Below are 14,292 nucleotides of genomic sequence, written 5' to 3' on the forward strand. Positions count from 1 at the left end.
TTTCCTCCCAAATCAAACCCTGCTCTTTAGTTGTCCCCTTTGTCTGGCAACTCTGTGCATGTGCACACTGGGAACAGGCTCCAATTATTTTTCTGCCTCATTGCTGTCTGATTCTGAAAACAGCTGATAATTGGCATATGGCTCTGCCTCCCCCCCACCTCCAACACAGAGCCCCTATCAGAGCCTTCCCCAGACTCCAGGACTGGCCTATGTTCCTCCCCAACCTCTTCACTGTCCGAGTCTGCTGCCAGCTCTACTGGTGGGCCACAACATGACTGTATGGCCATTGGGCAAACAAGAATTATTTGCAAAGTTAAAAAGTGTAAAGCAGGTGTAAACTAGATTTAGCTATATTTCCTTTTCTTTTTTGTGTGTCATGCCTTCTATTCTTTGTATGATATTCCTTACTTCAAAAAGGAATAGCCTAATGAGAATGTACTGTATGTACATATGTGCACTAACACTTCATGCTATTAGCTGTGACTATTTTTTATTAGTTATTATAAGTTGTTAGCTGTTGTTTCAATTCAATTCAATTCAATACAGAATTTCAAATATGCAATAAAGACGAGCAGCAGTTTCATTTCAACCGCAACTAGCATTTACAACTTGGGTTAGATGGGTAGGTTGGAATGGAAGCAGGCAAACCAGTGACATCTCAAGAAAAAAATAGATTAAAGAAGTCTGATAGTTGTTATATTAAGTCAAATAGAAAAAATAATGTTCTAATTTTTAGAAAAATACATGTGTTAATGTGTTGAATAAAAAGTTATATTTTTCTAAAGGGAAGAATTTATTATACTATATAAGACAAAACACCTAAATGAGATATATGTTCCTTTTCCAGTTTCCATGCTTCCAGCTTTATTACATTTATATCACACTTCTCATTCAACAACTCAAGTAGCATACATCCTGCTGCCTCTGTAAGATAGATTGAAGTGTAAGAGTGATTGAACTGAGATAATGACTATCCCTAAATCACTCATGAGCTTCCATGAATGAGATTTTCTTACAGCTTGGTCTCTCCAACCCTAGTTCAGTACCCAAAATACTACATTAAACTTGGCTCTCTTTTATTTATATACAGTATATATGTGTCTATACATACAGTAGTATTGCATATGCCTATATTCATACATAAACTTACACATGTTGAAAATAGTATAGCATTTAGATATGTAGATTAAAGCAAGCATTAAAAATGGAGCTAGGCAGAAGAACAAAAGACAAACATTGCTCTGATAGGTCCAACTACAGCATGATCTGGTTCCTGGTTATACATGCACAATGTTAATTATGTTATTGCTAATTACACTATAGCACTTCTCCTTTCAGTATGTTTGTTCTCTAACTGGTATGCTGCTTTCACAATAACCAGTGAAAGTTGATACATTGGACTACTGAGCTTATAAAAACATGCTGGAAAGAAAGAAAGAAAGAAAGAAAGAAAGAAAGAAAGAAAGAAAGAAAGAAAGAAAGAAAGAAAGAGGGAGGGAGGGAGGGAGGGAGGGAGGGAGGGAGGGAGGGAGGGAGGGAAGGAAGGAAGGAAGGAAGGAAGGAAGGAAGGAAGGAAAGAAGGAAGATTTCAGGGTATACTGTCAATATCGTACCACTCTATGCTGAAGTTACAATAAGCAATAACCTAAAATTTAGTTGATTCCCATTCCACTGAGTGACTTTGGCCCAGTCATTTCAGTCCAACCTATGCACAAAAACACTGCTATGGGGAAGAATAAGAGAACAACTACAGTGGATACTGCCATCAGCTCCTGAATGTAAAGTAAATATGAATCTACTAATATGTTAAATAAATAAGTGACCTTCTGAATATCCACAAGAACAAGGGTGTCAAACTCACGTAGTCACAGCAGCATGAGGTGAGGTATTGGGACTTTCCCCCACCTTCAGTGAACTGGGCATGGGCATGGCCAGCACATAATGCATCCATCCCTTGGCCGGGAGTTTGACAACACTGCATAAAACATTCACCCAGAAGTCTTTTAAACAAAGTAATTGTGAAGATCTGTGAAGGCAAGAAGATTTTGTTTATAGTGGACAAGGTATATTATTCATTATAAATTCTTCAATTACTTCAGAGGCTTGTCATTGTAGGTATCCTGGTATAAGTCTTCTCTCCATAAATTCTATCTCAGAACTAACTGTCCTTATTTCAACTGACCACAATCCTTCTGTTTTTTTACATATTTATTTTAGTAAAATTGAAACTATTATACCTATTTACAGTAATCATTTACAATCCTAAACTTTTCATGCCCTCTTCTACCTAAGGTTAAAAACTGCAAACACCTGTGATGAAGTGTGAGGGTATCCTATTCCTGCCTTAAATTCTGTGTCACAAAGTTCTTGAGATATGCTGATTTCTTTAGAAGAAAATCAATCTAAGCAGCTTTAGTTCTTGACCTTTTTCACATTGATTAAAACTTTGGCTTCATGCCACTCCTTGTGGATTGGTCTCTGGTGTTACATATTACAGCAGACACTATGATACATCATGCTGTTGCAGCAGCTTTTTCTCCCTTGAGAGCACAGATGTCTAACTTTATAATTACATACTTTCTCTTTAAGAATAATTTCTTGATAGCAATTCAGCCTATTGGTTTGGTAACAATTCTGATGATCATGTTGAAGTTGAACTTTTTCATCACACCTTAAGGCACCTTAATTTCAAATGGCCTCTGATCCACTTGTCTCCTGTGATTGACACCATAGTAGTAGAAAATAATGTTATTACTAAATAATGTGTTAGGAATCTTATATTTGGAAAAGTGGATTCTTAGTTTTGGATCATAATTCCAATTCTTGTATTTTGTAGATGATCAATTCCCCAGAAGTTGGACTGTATATGTAAAATTCTGCTTTCCTTTAAAAGTAAATAGATCTATGCTTATCTTATCCAATGGACTTGTAGAGCATCCATTTAGTAAGTATATTTTCATTGATGAATGCCCACAGAAATGCATTATACATTTCCATATAGATTTTTTTTCAGTCCGGGTACATACCCATCATCTGCAAATGTGAAGTCTCCTATATGATGCAACAATATTTTCTGTATAACTTTTGTGCAATGAAACTGGAGTAACAAATACCTGCACAGAATGTGTATGCCCATCCTAAAGTTCTTTAAACTGAAAATATGCTTCTACTTCCATATGACAACTTTATATTTTCTTTAGTTTTGCTATTTTAACTGGGAGTCATTTTCATGCTGTTCCAAAACATGGATAGAAAGGGAGACTGGAAAAAGTCTAAGTGATCTGCATTATCAATGTTTTATGGAAGTGCTGTAGAACAAGGCTCAAAAACTCCTGGCCCATGGGCCAGATGCATCACGGGCTGGCCACCCCCACCCGGTTTAGTGAAGGGGAAAAAAGTTGGTACATCTAGAAGAAAAGTTCCAAGATGGTAGTGGAAAGAAGAACCCAGTCTAGAAGTTCTCAAACCAATCACTGGGGAATTGCACATCCATGATATGAGTAGTCTAGGAAATAATGATGCAGAAAGGAGAATTTGGGGGAGCCTGAATGTTGATGAATCTTCCCTTAAAGAGAGTAACTTTATATGCTAGAAGAAAATGAAAACAAACAAACAAACAAACAAACAAACCCTGGAACATGAAATGTACATGAGCTAGGTATAATTTATATATTTTTTTATTTATCAAATTTCTACTCTGCCCATCTCACCTAAGTGACTCTAGCTGGTTCATCATCAAGAAAGAAATGCCAAGGACCAAAATAGACATTCTTGGTGTCAGTGAGATCAAATGGAGTAGAAATCAGATGACTTTACAGGGTAAATGGAAATGTCAACTTCAAAAGGGAATGACATTAGAAAAGCACAGTTAATTAATTAAGAAAATTGCCAAATCAGTTGAAAACAGTAAATTACAAAAAAATATTATTTAAATCTTTGGGTATGACAATTTTCCAAATATATGCAGAAATAGGAGAAAAGGGGATATACAATTTATCTTTCCTAATAAAGAAAACTGGTATCACAAATGGAATACAAAGGGATAATCACAGGAAGAAATAGGAACATTTTGAATGATCAGAAGCAAATAAAAAAAAAATGCAAGGAATAGTTCCAATAAGGAATAGTATATAATTGATATTCTTTAACCATGTAACAGGCATGGTCATGTCAAATGATAAAAATCCTTAGAAAAATCAATTAGAATGATTGGAAATTCTAGGAAATGATTGGAAATTCTAGGAAATGAGGTCTATGAAAATTACATTGTATAAATACCATCAATAAAATATTGGTTTAAATGAAGAAACATTAAACAAAGTTATGAAACTTTGTAAAGAATGGCGAGAGCAAGCTTATAAAAAGTGAAATGTAACTGATGTACATCATGTTGATTTATTCAGATGTCCTGATCTCCCTAGATAGTTTCTTTATCTAGGGAACAAAACTAATGGCATATTTCTTTTTATGGAGTTCTTGATACTGTCTAGTCTTGGTTGCTTACCTGCTTGCTTGCTGAAACTTCATCACCCAACTAACATCATAGATGGGTAATGAAATATCTGGAAGCAAACAACCAAACTCCGAGAGCACCAATAACTCCATAGTTCAACTCAAAGTTACAGATATTCTTTTCTATTTGTAGAGATTTTCCTGGACTGTATCTGATCTCCAGTTAGAAAGTTTAATAGCAACATTCATACCAACAACTAAAATACTTTTAATGAGAAGCTTTCACAATGTTCTTCAGTAGTTTGGGATCAAAAAGATTCCTATAACCAAACTAGTGGAAATTCTGTATTCCAAATACCACAGCTACAAACTTTTTTTTAAATCATCCTTGCTTTTATTTTTTCGTAGACATTTCTATGAAGAATTCTGTATTTGAATACCTGATGGTGATTCCTGAAAATGTCTAGGGGTTCCTGACAATATTTTGGATTAGGACATTGGTTTCATTTCTGAAATAGTTTTTCCTGTGATGCTCTGTCCAGTTTCACTCTATTGTGTCAGTTCTGTTTGTTGTTGTTGTTTTGGTTCTAGCTTTTATGACTGCCATATATTGGTAGGATTTAGTCAGGAAGCAAATCATGCATGCTCAGGTAAATATCCTTTGGTGCTGTCCTGTTGTTCCAAATTGCCTTTGCCTTTCTAAATCAGATTTTATTATTCAGCTGACAGTATATGTGCTGTGTATGCCACCTGCCTCGGTTTGAGATTCATTTTGTTTGGATTTAATTTGATATCCTTTTCTGCAATCTGAAGGAAAGACTGTACTTTCCAATAATGTTCTTTTTTTCTGCTTCTGTAACATTTATCCTTTCTCCAATAATCAGGATATCATTTGCAACTTCTCAGCTGTTTCCTTTGAAAAACACAAGGAGATTCCAATTGAAAAAAAAGTAATGATTTTTTTAATCAAACAAAAGGTGTAGGGAAAATTGTCAGGTTTTTTCTTTATATCCCATGCTAGAAGCTATTGCTAACATCATAGCTGGTGAATATTCAAGCTCTGGAAAGATTGGACAGCATGCTATCACTCTACCTATTGGTTAATTGCATCACATGAAAGCCCAGTTAAATAGCCAGGGGATTATGTAATTTCTTTGATGGATTCCTTACTATGAACAAGTTGCTTATCTAGAAAATACTAAATTATGCTGCTGTGATTGTGTTCCCTTTTTGCAAGCTTTTGAGTTCTTTTTAAGCAGACTTACGTAATGCTAATGGAACATATTTTCCTCCATAGGAAATACAAGATGAAATAAAGTCAATCTCTAGTTGCAGTTCACTTTCAGAACATATAGTACTGTTGTGGCCCAGCAGGAGCTGTTGGAGCTGCCACCAGACTCCGACAGCGAAGGTTCCTATGAGTCAGCTCTGGAGGATGTGGAGGACCATGGGCAGGGTCCTGACTCCAAGCAGGGATCGGAGAGTCTGGTCGGCCACCAGGAGGCGCCTGAGGCATGGAGCAGTGGTGAAAGCCAAAGGAAGGGGGCTCCTGATGTCATGCCTTGGAGCAGTGGGAGGAGTCACGGGACAGTGAGTCAGACATCAGCAGTGAGTTATTAGATGCTCGTTACCGACACTCACTGGCATAAGGAGCAAGTGCGCAGTTACCGGAGGTAATTGCTCTCAGCTGCTGATAAGTAGACTCCTCTCCAGTCTATAAAAGAACCGATTGTGCATATGCCCTTTGCAGAAATCAAAGCAGAACTATTGGGAAAGTTCCGTCTTGTGAGCATGGCAGGCTGGATAGCTGCTCTCCGTGCTGGAGGGTTCTGAGAGTCTAGTCATGGTGTATTGCTGCCAAGGATCTGTCTGTCTGTCTGTGCAATAAACCCTGGGAAGTAACTTTGGCTCGGCGTGAGTCTGTGTTGGCGAGGGAGGAAGGGGGGGGGGGTCAGAACATAGTACTATAATCCCCATTTCTCTGGAAGGGAGTTTTTATGCCGTGGAATTTTGTATAATACAGATAAAATTCTAATATCGTATTGTGGTTCATTGCTTGGATAACTGTGTTGTTGAAGAAGACAGATTAGTCCCTTTCTTTCACAACTACAATGGAGGTCTGTAAGTTTTATTCTTTTTGGGACTTGTAAGTGTCAGATTACATTTCCCTGCTGTCTGCATAATACTCTTATTGTACATTTTCAGGAGGCAGCTGTTCAACCAAATAATTATGCTAAGGTCTGTTTCATTATTGGGGAATTTATTAAGTCCATTGACAATTATCCTTTCCTGTTAATCCTTGTCAGTTAAAATGATACTGCCAAGAGCGATGACAACTGTATCAGCACAGATGTGAAGATTGAGGAGAGAACCTCAGGACCCTGGAGGCTCAGGTGATGTTCTCATCCATCTCTCCACTGAAAGGAGAAAGAAAATTTTTGCAGATGAATAATTGCCTTCAGTTATGATGTCAGTGGGAGCTATATAATTTCTGGAGCTATGAGCCAAGTTATTTGAATGAAAGACAGCTGGTACAAGATGGATTTCACTTTACTTGTGTTCTGGTGAAGTATGGCAAACTTGATTATCCATTTATTATTACAGGTATTGTACTATCCAGCTTTCTAGGCCAGAGCTTCTCCACCCTGGCAGCTTGAAGATATGCGGATTTGCATGATGACTGGAGAATAGTGGAAGTTAAAGTATACACATCGTCAGTTTGTCATGGCTGGGAAACATTTCTCAAGATTCTGTGCAATTAACTGCTTCCAACACAACAACAATAACAAATAACAACATGTCAATAGATATTCTATAAACATAGCAGATACAAAATGATTAAAAATGAAAGTCCAGTAAAATCTTGGCACATAATACACCAGAAGTAACTGTGGTTAAAAAGAAGAAACTATGCATAACTGATGTGGCAATGCCAGGGGATATTAGAATAGAAAACAAAGAATTGGAGAAGATCACAAAGCATCAAGATATGAAAATTGAAATGGAAAAATTATGGCATAAATTGGCTATGATTGTCAAAGAGGTTATTGGCACACTGAGTGTCATACCAAAAAGTGTGGATGGCAACTTAGAAAATCTGCACATTGACAAAATTTCCATTGGTTAATTACAAAATGTCGCACTGCTTAGATCTGTGTATATACTAAGCTAACACATTGCAACTTCCTAGGTCCGTGATGGTGAACCTATGGCACATGTGCCACAGGTGGCACACAGAGCCATTTGTTAGGGTACACGAGGCGTTGCCCTGTCAGCTCTAGTGTGCATCCACGCACTGGCCAGCTAATTTCGTCCTTCTTTTTTGGCAGCTTTTCGCCCGGGTGGCAAAAAAAAACCAAACCAACATGCAAACCGGAAGTTCGGAACTGACTTCTGATTTGTGCATTGGGCCATTTTTCACACTCCTGAGGCTTTAGGGAAGCCTCCTGAAGGCTCCAGAGGGTGAAAAACGGCCCTACTGGTAATCCGGAAGTTTGGGAATGAACTTCTGGTTTGCCCATAGGGCCATTTTTCACCCTCTGAAGCCTTCAGGAGGCTTCCCTAAAGTCTCAGGAGTGCAAAAAATGGTCCTATGGGCAACTCGGAAGTGACTTCCGGTTTGCCAGTGGGGCCATTTTCCGACCTTGGTAGCCCTCAGGAGGCTTCCCTGAAGGCTCAGGAGTGCAAAAAACGGCCCTACAGGCAAACCGGAAGTCTGTTCCCATGGGGGGGGGGCGGTGGCAGAGGAGGCTGTCTTCCCCCTACCCAGGTGCCTAGAAAGCCTCTGGAGCCTGGGGAGGGTGAAAAACTGGTCCATTGCATGCCAAAAGCAGAGGGGAGGGCACTACTTTTTGAACCCTTACATGAACATATAAAATCATATGTGAAGAAGATGGGTGGTTCTCAAATATGACAAACAACAAATAAAATACAAAGTTCTATGTACCATGCATCAAAAAGGAAAGAGGTAGTTGTCATTATTCAATTGTTTCTCACTAGACTACTGATGGAATTCATCATCGTTGTGCTATTCTTGCCTGTCAACATTGATATATGATCTCCATTCATATCTCCACTATCACGTAGCCCAACCTTCCACCCTTGTCCCAATCTGTAAGTCCAACCCAGTCCACCAACTACTAAAACAACACACAAACACACACACTTTATTAGGGTAAACCAGAATTTGCAAACCAGAATTCATGCAAATAAAAACAATTAGTTATCCAATATAGCATCTAATAACTAATAAAATGTCAGCGTACAATGCCCTCTATCTCTTCTACAGATATTGTTGAAGGATATTGTACTGCTACAAACATGTATTGCTAGATAATACAATTTTGCAAGTGAATATGTCAGCTTTGTGTTTTTAACCAGGCAGAAGATAAGAGATAAAATATTCATCCAGGGAGCCAGGTTTTTGTGTAGTAAAGGGATTAATAACCTTGCCCATTTTTAAATGTAAATGTACATCTTAAGATAACATATTCTATCTGTTTCAGTTCACATGGACAAATTCTTTGAGGAGCTGGTATATTGTTATATATGACTTCTAGTACTGCCCATTGGAGGACATAAAAGAAGAAAGTATCCATTGATAACTTGCGAAGACAAGTGATTTTTAATAGTCTTATGGGAGATGTGTTACTAAAACAGATCTAGTGTCTTGTGAAGTGGAGGTGCCAGGGGTTCCCAACCTCCGGGCTATGGCTCATTACCAGGCTGTGGACTATTCAGAATGGGTTGTGTGAGTGATAGGCTGGCAGCATGAGCATACACACCTCCACTTGCTCATGCGGCTGGCTGGTGTGCACAAACAAGTAGCTCCAGAGCAGGGAGCTGCATCATTTGCAGAGTGGAGCTGTGGGTGTGTGCACCAGTGCTGCTCAAATAGTATGATTCCCCTCTCCCCACCCCCAGTCTGGCTGCCAACTGGAAATGTTGGGGACCACTGTCTGATGTGACTGTACACTGCTGAATAAAGGATTTCCAAGGATTCCTTTAGGTCATTTGGTTCAACATATTGCATAGAATATGCCAGTGGTTCCTTCACTTAAGGTAAAAGGTAAAGGTTCCCCTTGCACATATGTGCTAGTCATTCATGACTCTAGGGGGTGCTTCTCATCTCTGTTTCAAAGCCGAAGAGACAGTGCTGTCCGAAGATGTCTCCGTGGTCATGTGGCCGGCATGGCTAAATGCCAAAGGGGCATGGAACGCTGTTACCTTTCCACCAAATGTGGTCCCTATTTTTTCTACTTGCATTTTTACATGCTTTAGAACTGCTAGATTGGCAGAAGCTGGGACAAGTAACGGGAGCTCACTCTGTTATGCAGCGCTAGGGATTTAAACTGCTGAACTGCCGACCTTTCTCATTGACAAGCTCAGCGTCTTAGCCACTGAGCCACTCCGTCCCTATTCCTTCACTTACTTTTGCCTAAAAGATGGGGTTTTTTTGTGACCAAGACAATGTATTAATCTTTATTTCTCCCTAGATCACCAAAATAATTTTTTTAATAAAATTACCTTGAAATAAATTACTTTTCTCACTTTGATCAAGTACAATATTCTGTGGAGCTTCAGAAATAAGCATTTGCACAGATTTAATTTCTGAGACTAAACAAGGGTTCAGATGTCTCCTCTTCTTTCTGCCCTTTAGAATATAGTTTGCAAAGCAGCCATTTTCTTGAAATATTTCATTGTTCAGTCGGAAGCTTGGATGCTAAGTTTGAACCTGTGTTGTCTCTAAGAATGGTATCAAACCACAGGTATTGCATGTATCTTGGCAAGGATCCCTCTGGTGTTTGCCACTGGCATTTCAGTAACCTTGTTCCCTCAAGAAAATAAATTTCAGATTTCCACTTCCGGTTTCTGTGGACGACGGACATGTTGTCCACCGCTTGCCGTCCTGGTGGGCTCCCCCTGACTCGTGGGGGGGAACAGGGTGTCTTGTAGGGGTGTCCTGCCAAGGGGGCGGCTTGCTGGAGCCCCCTGGAGCGGCGGTGGCTGCAGGGGGGCTGCCAGCTTTGCCCTAGGCACCGGGAGGCATTTGGGGTATGTGCATGCCACACGGACCTTCGTCCTGAGGAGATCGGAAGAAAATGCTCTATGTGAAGGCAACAGCAGAAATGCGGTGAGGGAGGAGTTCCCCCGGGGTCTTTTTCTTGCTTCTTGAACAACTAATTAAATAAGGATTAGCAGTCTTTCTAAGACTCTTTGATCTTTGTAAAGTGTTAAGATTGGAGAGGGGGGTTTTCTCCCCCCCCCTCGGAAAAGCGGCTTTATACGATCTCACTCTCGGAGGAGAGAGAGAGACCTGGGGAAAAACCCTTTTGATATTCACTTCTTTCAAGCAATGGGATAATGACTCTCTTGAACAATTGCGAAAGAAAGAAAGTGAGCTGACCTAATAAACTATGAATGGAAACTTTTTGAATGATTGCTCTCCAATCCCTTGAGAGGGCTGAGCCAAAATGGCGTTCCTTCCCCCGTTTTTACAGCCGTTACAAATGAACTGTCATCTTTGAAAAATCTTCTGGGTTGGAATTTCAAAACCCCAGTGAACCCTAGAGGAATCTCTTTGTACAATTTTCCTTGGATTAGGAAAAATTGACTACAACTAGAGGGGAGCTGTATGAAAGACTAATATCCCACATTGGACTTTGCCTGCAGGTGGATACCCCCTGACGGCGCACTTCAGCAGACACCATTTTTTCTGTCTAGACTTAGAACTTTCTCTGAGTTCTGCAATGCCTGCAAAAAAGGCCCCCCTTCCTAAACCAGCCTCGGCTCCATCTTCTTCTGTCTCAAATCCTGTTCCCCAACAAACACAACTATCTTCCTTCTTACAACCTAAAGCCTCTGAGGGGGAACAGCAGTCTCAAGAAATGATTCATCAAATGTTCCAGACACTCTTAAAGGGACAGGACGAAATAAAAAAGCAGTTGGCGGACTTAAAGGAAGAACTCAGAGAAAATAAACAACAGACTTTACAAAATAGTCAGAAAATAAATGCCCTGGAGGAGAATGCTGTGGGGGTGGGAGAAGAGGTGAAGGCTTTACAAAAAAAAATCTTGGGTTTGAGAACTTTATGGAAAAAATGGAATTTGAAAGGATGTCTTTCTTTCTTAGATTTCAAAATATATCTGAAATGGAGGGTGAAGATTTAAGGGAGACTATGATAACAATGTTAGCAGATTATATTAAAAGAGATAAACAACAGTTAGGGTAGGATATTGATCTGATATATAGAATCAACTCAGCATATGCTAGAACACACAATGTTCCAAGGGAAGTTCATGTTAAATTTTTTAGAAAGACTATAAGAGATGAGATTCTAGGGGCTCAAAGGGGGTGGGACCTTTAAGATATAAGGACAAAGAAATAACCATTTTGAAACATACCAAAAAGAATAAGAGATAAGAGGAATAAATTCTTCTTTCTAACTAAAAAATTGTATGAAAAAAATATCTGGTTCAGATGGGTAATTCCAGAAGGCTTGCTGATTTTCTGGGAGGGTGGTAGAGTGAGAATTAATACAGTGGTGGAGGCAGAAGCCTTCATGGAAAAACACAAGAACCTTCTAGACAAAACAAGAGACAGTGCACAAGATATGAAGGGGGGAGGAGCCATGGCTCAGCCAACAGACAGGGGTGAGGAGGCAGCGATGAGACTTAGGTCACAGAAATGAATTAAAAGTATATTGCAATTGTTAATATAATGAAATGGTTAGAAGTGATATAAAGTATGATTGAAGATGTTAAAGAAATTGAAGTAAACTTAAACTGCCAATATGTACGTAATAATGATATTCTGATATATATAAAATAAGAGAGAGATGTAAGATCCCGGGGAAACACCACCTTCCGTATGATGTAGCTGTCAAAATTTTTCTCCACACTTATGTACCCTTTTCCCCCAAATATTTGTAAAAACCAATAAAACTTAAAAAAAAAATTCAAACCACATTCCCAGAATACGATAGTCTCTGACATCTCAGCATGTTTGATCAAATATGTATGTGGATTTCAATATGCAGATAATACCGATAAAGACAAAAAAGTACCTTTCACAATCAGGTTTCCTGAATTTCTCGCAACTCCAAATTAATTCATCACTATGCAGCTGTATACACCTGCATCAGATTTGGTAATATTATATATCTTCAGACTGTTATCTTCTAAAATAAGGATTCTGAAGGAGGATTAAAAAATAAACAAAACCATGCAAACCAGTTATTAATATATTATGCTGAAGACTAATACCAATAACTGTAATATGTTATTTATAATATTTGAACATTAATCATAGTTGCTGTTGATTACAGCACACCAAGCACATTTCAGCCAAATTTTCACTTCAATGTATCATTGATCATTACATTAGATACAGATTAGACACAGTAGAATGTACTAATTTTCTGTCTTTATAACTAGTCTGCCACTTTCTCTGGTCAATTTATTCCTGCAGAGGAAGAAATAAATCCACAATATGAGCTTTAAGCATGGTGTGTTTCTTCAGGGAATAAAATATGTTTTCAGTCTCAGATGGTGAGCTGATTAGAGTAGGAAGCATGAGAAGATGCAATTTTTCAGCAATTTGAATAGAAAATATTCCTCATTGAGATCGCTAACAGTCAAACAATAAAATGAATTTAAGCTGATTATTATAGGAAGGTTAATATGTCACACAGTTATAAATAACCAGGTTAAGGCCGCTTATTATTGGTAGTAACAGTTGAAGAAGACAAACATGGATTAAATGATTACATCAGGGCAAGCAAAGGTTATAATTTTATAACTTCACTTTTCGGAATGTGATATCATCACAAAACTGAAAAATGTTGCTAATAATAATAATAAAATTTGAGTGAGTTTTGCAAAGGGAGCACTATCTAAAACACAATACACCAGGTATAATAATTGAAAAGAAAAAAATAGATAGTGAGAGGGAGACACACACACACACACACACACAGAGGATGGATAAATGGATAGATCAGATAAATAGATTTATAGATTTATAGTCGATAGATAGATGAGAGACCGTTGATTGATTTATATATAGAGAGAGAGATGATAGAGATAGATAGATGATAGATGACAGATGATAGATAGATAGATAGATAGATAGATAGATAGATAGATAGATAGATAGATAGATAGATAGATAGATAGATAGATAGATAGATAGGAAAGGCAGACAGGCAGATAGGCAGGTAGACGATAGATAGATATTGATTTATGGAGAAAATACCAATTAAATTTGGAACTAAAATGATTGCAGATAGATACCACAAAGTACCTTATAGTGGCATATACTGTACATCTATAGTGATCACAAGGGTCCTCACCAAAGGAATCAGAAAGCCTCAAGTTTATAAGTTATAGGTCTGGAAATGATATATAGGACTTACAAAAGCAGTGTAAATTATAACTACATTTTTATTATAGGAATGTAGGATCTGATAACAACATGAGATGGTTTTACAATGGGTGACCTGGAACTTCTACTGTCTGATAAAAACAGCAGTGGCACAGTGGTTAGAGTACAATACTGCAGGCTGCTTCTGCTGATCACCGTCTGCCAGCAGTTTAGCAGATCAAATCTCACCAGGCTCAAGGTTGACTCATCCTTCCATCCTTCCAATGTGAATAAAATGAGGTCCCAGATTGTTGGGGGCAATATGTTGACTCTGTAAACCGCTTAGGTAGGGCTGTAAAGCACTGTGAAGCGGTATATAAGTTTAAGTGCTATTGCTATTTTTAAAAGAGACTCCAAGCCCATCCTTTCTCCTGATTGTACCACCTTCTAACACTAAAAAGTGTCCTCTTCCTCCTC

General features: G+C 38.5%; 1 pseudogene across 1 annotated transcript in view; it reads right to left on the reverse strand.

Moving 5' to 3' along the window:
• Window positions 1–14,292, reverse strand: part of LOC309399653 (contactin-6-like) — a 163,131-nt pseudogene that overhangs the window by 36,966 nt on the left and 111,873 nt on the right. Inside the window, exon 10 of the transcript in view lies at window positions 12,518–12,645. The product of the transcript in view is annotated as a contactin-6-like (transcript). The remainder of the gene's footprint in view (window positions 1–12,517; window positions 12,646–14,292) is intronic.

Source organism: Natrix helvetica, assembly GCF_964273705.1.
Source record: "Natrix helvetica genome assembly, chromosome: 1".
In the NCBI taxonomy this organism is placed as follows: Eukaryota; Metazoa; Chordata; class Lepidosauria; order Squamata; family Natricidae; genus Natrix; species Natrix helvetica.